Below are 5733 nucleotides of genomic sequence, written 5' to 3'. Positions count from 1 at the left end.
CAAAAACATCACCATATCTTCTGGTAGCCAGACATAGAATTCTGAGTTAAACAATAGTTTTGAGCAACTTTGAAAAGATCATCAATATTATATGCTATTTTAAACAACAAAAACTTTCTTTTTTGTACCTCTAGTGATCTTACGTTTTAATGACACAGACTCAAAATAGCACAACACATATTTCTAGGTTTTCGTCATTAAAATTCTTAATCTGTAGACTACTAGCCTCAAATGATCAACTTAAGAAAATAAACCAAACATAATGGTTTTCCAGACATAGCCTTAACAAAGAAAATCCAGCCGTTTGCCCAAGGTTTTCAATCCAAGCTTGCATAAATCAAACTGGAAGTGACCTGATTCCCTGTTTCACCAAAAGGGATTTAGTGGTGTAGCTAAAATGTGACCTCCTGTAGAAATGAGCAATAGGATGGGCCAGAAAAATTACAAACCAGTAAATCAAGGTTTACCATAGAAACAACAGGAAATATCTATGAGGCTGTTTACAGCTTATCAAGCTGACTAATATAAAATTACATATGTGACTTACCTTGACAATAGTTTAAACTCTGGAATTTCCTTCCACTGCAGTAGAGTTTACGGTGCCCTTGAACTAAAGGAAGCAGTAGGGAAAGGCACAGGCTTTGCTGATACACAAACTGCATCCCCAACAACCATTTCCCAGCTGGGTGGCTTTGGAAATTTCTGATTGAATCTGAGCTTCTTTATTTTAAAATGGGTAGAAAAACCCATATCTAATACCAGTGCGTAACAAACAAGAGACAATACACAAAAATTACCTAGAATACATCTTTAACCATGATTGAGAGCATTATGGGTGTTGAGCTACAGAAGATATAATGTCAGAAGATTTTGTTGAGGACACAAGTAGAACAGGGCTAGGATTTAGAATAAATCAAATATCAAGGTTGGGAAACCAGATGATAGAGATTTTATGAATATAGTATACATTGTCTTAAACCAGAACTGCTCTAACGTTGTCTATCAGATACATTTCCAAAAGGCCCTTCTAGAATAAGCACACATTACAGAATCTTAAGTGTCTACAACATATCATTTCAGAATATAATAAAAAATGATTCAGTAAAGAGGAAACTATCATCCACGCTCAAGAGAAAGGACAATCAATGGAGACGGGACTCCAACATGGATCAGATGAAGGAATTAGTGGGCAAGGAATTTAAGGCAGATATTTCAACTATGCTAAAGTATGTAAGAGTGCTCATAATGAAAGAAAAGATAGGAAATACGGAAGAGAAATTGAAACTAGAAAAAATGGACATTTTAGAACTAAAAAAGCTGACATAAAAACTCAATGAATGAGTTTATAACATATTGGAAATTACAGAAGCATTACTGATCTTTAATACAAAGAAACAAATTATTCAATCTGAAAAATAGAGAGAAAAATAGGATTAAAAATAATGAATAGGGCCTCAGGAATGCATGGGACAATATCAAGAAGTCTAACAGAATTTCTGGACTCCATAATGAGAGGAAAGACAGAATGAGGCCCCCTAAAAATAATTTGGATAAATAATGGCTGAAATTTTTCCATATTTGTGAAAGACAAAATCTGTAGATTCAAGAATCTCAGTCAACCCTGAGTCTAAGTGATAGAATATGGGGGCTCATTGTACACGTATTTCAATTTTTCTCTGTTTGAAAATTTTCATGATAAAATGTTGAAAAGTGACATAAAAACTCATCAAAATGAACACTTAGATCATATATTATATATTACATTAATTATATCACTTTTTAACAGTAATCTAATTCTAGACTATATAAAAATATTCAAGCTTCAAGCATTAATTGAAAGGTACAACCAATATTCAATACCTTTATGTTTTCTACTTATAGAGGTCAAGTGTGGCACAAGGAAAAGGGGGCAGATGACTCACATAATCTGACATAGGGTCTACTCCCAAATAATCTGTCAACTCATCAACTCATCAGCCCTCCTGTCACTCAGTAAAAGCTCTTTATCTCATCTCATGAGTAAATGTACATGTGCAGAAAAAAAGGTTTTGTTTTTTTAAGGCAAGAATGGGAAGGTGGGTACAGTATACCATGCACAACTACTTCCTTCCCACTCTTGTGTTGGTGGTCTGTACAGTATCAGCAGGAGCACCTATTAACAGATGCACCAGAGTCCAATCATTCAGCACTGTATGTGGGCCCCCGATGATAATACTATTCAGAAGGTTAGTGACCTACCTCTGTCATTAATAGTTGTGCAACTGTAAGTAAGCCCCTCAATTTACTCAAAACTCAATTTTTCTGAATATGTATAGTTTAAGAAAATAATTGCTTGCCTCGACCCACGCTTTCCCAGCGTGCCTCTCGGCCTCCACTGTTGCTAAGCGGCCTTGGATACCGGGCCTTGGGATGCTGGGATGTGGCTGGTGAGGATGGTGGTCATCCGGCCTCAGGTAACCATGAAGGAAGAGCTTCGGAATACCATTCTTTTCGATCCATACAGAAAGGAAATATTTAATGCCAACAATGGCTACAAATCCATGCAGAAGAGACTCCAGGGCTTTTGAAAGATTCAGAGCTTAGAAGAGAATTACACCTGAGAAGTTAATTGGGCTGAACCTGTGGATTTCAGCTGGACCAACGGGAAAATTTGCTGCAGTTGAGTGTGAGGTCCTGAAGAAATACCTTGACCCAGTGGATATATCCTTGTGATGCTAGGAGAGGGTGGGGAATCCTTTTGACACCAGTATTAACTTTCTCCTGGAAGAACATGAAATCATGGGTAATGATTTTGTGATTAGAAATGTGTAATTATTTCCATCCTAAAGAAGCTCTGGAGTCCAATGGAGTCTTGAGCAGGGCAATCAGCCGAGCTGCAGGGGAGGCCGTGCCTGGAACACTGAAGAGAGCGGCGGAACAGGCCAGGCGCTCACCTTTGTATGTCTTCTCAGTGCCACCTGGAGTGTCATGGCAGCAGCAGTGGCTGTTCTGTTTCCCACTTAACAGACCCACCTAGTTTTCTGCCACTCAAAGAACCACAGTGGGAAGCTGGCAGTGGTGGGCTCATGTCACATGTTTAGTGACCAATAGTTGGGAAAGAAGAAAACAGCCAAATCATGGATGTTGTTTTCCAGTGGCTCACAACAGAAGACATCTGCCTAAACTAGACTGAGGCTGAGGACCCAGAGGTGTCCAACTCCATGATGCTGCCTGACATAGCCACCCTGTCACTGTGCCTTCAACTGGATCACCAGGGTGGCGAAGAGAACCCCTGGGACTTCGCCACCCTCTTCACCCTGTCCTGCTGGATACCACTTCTCTCCCCAAGGTCCTCAAGGCACACGAACAACTAAATGTGAAACGTGATCCTCTCCAGTTCATCCAACCTCAGTTTCAGCCAGCCTGAAGATGGTTTTCCATCTCAGCGTCAGGGAATTGTCACCTCCTCTGCTGGAGCTGTGTGACTTAGATGAGACCTTCTCCTCTGAGATGGCAGGGCTTGCTCAGATTTCCAATAGGTATACTGCAGAAGACCTGGAATTCCATGCCAGAAATGATGCTGACATTCTTGGACAACCAAGAAACTACCAAGGACCACCAAGATGTCAAACATATCTTGAGCACATTTTCTAAGTTGCGGAGTTCAAGAAATTGAACCAGGAACAGGACATTGACACAACTGAAACTGCATTCCAAGATAATTTCTAAGGATCTTGCCTCCTGAAGCATTTCCTGTCTCCTGATTCTCTCTTTCTAAACAGTATCTAAATTGTTCCTCAACTCCTTTATCAAAACTCTCTATCTACTACCTACCTGTGGAAGGTTTGTGTATCTTCTGTAATGACTAGGTAGGTATAACATCTCTAACTTAGAAGATTCTTATGTAAGACATGTTCCATTTTTTCAATTAAATCTGATTGAATCTGTCCTTTAATAATAATAATAAGCCCTGACTGGTTTGGCTCAGTGGATAGAGCGTTGGCCTGCGGACTCAAGGGTCCCAGGTTCAATTCCAGTCAAGGGCATGTACCTTGGTTGAGGGCACATCCCCACTAGGGGGTGTGCAGGGGGCAGCTGATCGATGTTTCTCTCTCATCGATGTTTCTACCTCTCTATCCCTCTCCCTTCCTCTCTGTAAAAAATCAATAAAATATATTTAAATAATAATACTCCCTCAAGCTCCTTTCTTGTCTAATATTTGTTGTTACCCCTCCATTCTTTTGAAAAGGATAATAATTCTGTATTTTTGAGAATTCTCCTGTGATGCAAGGATAGCCAAATTTGTCTGAGATGATCTCTCTGGCCAAAGTTTAGGACCAAGTTTCAGTTGGCCCCATGTGAACCCAGCAGATTTGAACATTTTCAAATAAGGCTCACAAGCTCTGAACAATTGTTCTTTTTTTAAAAGGAACTGACATTAGCAACCAGGTGGGTTTTACAAGTTATGAAAATCTCCAAAATAAAGAAAAGGAACGTACTGCGATTAAGTTCATACAGAACTGACATCATGTAGGGGGAAAGGGAAAAATCCACCTACAATAAAATGTTATGCCTGTCCCTGTTTGCAATTTCCTCCCACGCATCCACTGCTTCTGTTGAAACTTGTTATTGCAAAAGTACTTTTCTCATCACAAAAAGACCTATGGTTCTAAAAGACTATTGGCACCCAAATTCAGCTTTGTTGTTAGAGGCAATTAAATCATGTTCGGTAATTTCTTTCCTGAGCATTTAATTTCATTAGTGTTGTCAGTGTGCCCAGGAGAGAGGTACTTTCTCTAACTCATAAATACAGACATGCATTGCACTACTTTTTTTTTTTTTTTTAATATATTTTATTGATTTTTTACAGAGAGGAAGGGAGAGAGAGATAGAGAGTTAGAAACATCTATGGGAGAGAAACATCGATCAGCCGCCTCCTGCACATCTCCCACTGGGGATGTGCCCGCAACCCAGGTACATGCCCTTGACCGGAATCGAACCTGGGACCCTTCAGTCCGCAGGCCGACGCTCTATCCACTGAGCCAAACCGGCTTCGGCAGCACTACTTTTTGAGTATTTCTTTTGAAAGGCCAAAGTCTAGATTATATCAAGCAATAACGGTAGAAATAAAAGCAAATCTAGCTACAGGTAAAACATATATATATTCAATTGCTAATCAAAACATAAATGTATGCAATTATAAGAGACTCATCTTCTAATGGGAGGTCTTTAAATCCAGAATGTTGTTTCCAAAGTTAAGTCTAAAATATAACCAAAACCTTCATTTAAAAACAGAAAACCTAGTTTAGCCTAATTCTCTGAATGAGGATTGATGAGCTAATGATCAGTGTCTTAACCTTTTGAGAATTAACTATCAGTGTGGCTCTGATCTTCACTGTTCTCCATTTCTTTCTAGGTCTTCATTGGCATAAATAACACCAAAGCAATATCTATTTTAGGATATGCTGAAATCTGTTTATTTTATAATTAGCCAACTGGGTATGCTTTTCCCAGAGCTTTATTTCTGGCTGCCACTAAGCATATGTCTTTTTGGGTGAAGGGGGTAAGAATTCTATTAATTTGTAATTATAATTCAGGAAGCATTTTATGCTAGGGTGAACAAGACAAAGATTGCAGTGGTTTCCAAATTCTGCTTTCAGAAACCCCTTGAGTTCTATGGAGATGCATTGATGCCTGGCCCAATTTTAAAGAAAAGTATGGTTTCTTTAAAAAATAAAATGGATAGAAACTATG

At 39.1% G+C, this 5733-nt stretch overlaps 1 pseudogene; it reads left to right on the top strand.

Moving 5' to 3' along the window:
- The first annotated feature begins 2459 nt into the window (after window positions 1-2459).
- On the top strand, window positions 2460-3708 carry LOC118675331 (annotated as a pseudogene).
- Window positions 3709-5733: the final 2025 nt, after the last annotated feature.

This window comes from Myotis myotis, unplaced genomic scaffold (assembly GCF_014108235.1).
Source record: "Myotis myotis isolate mMyoMyo1 unplaced genomic scaffold, mMyoMyo1.p scaffold_m19_p_2, whole genome shotgun sequence".
Taxonomy (NCBI): Eukaryota; Metazoa; Chordata; class Mammalia; order Chiroptera; family Vespertilionidae; genus Myotis; species Myotis myotis.
Note: the sequence above shows the minus strand (reverse complement) of the source record. Positions and strands in the feature narration are given on the sequence as shown.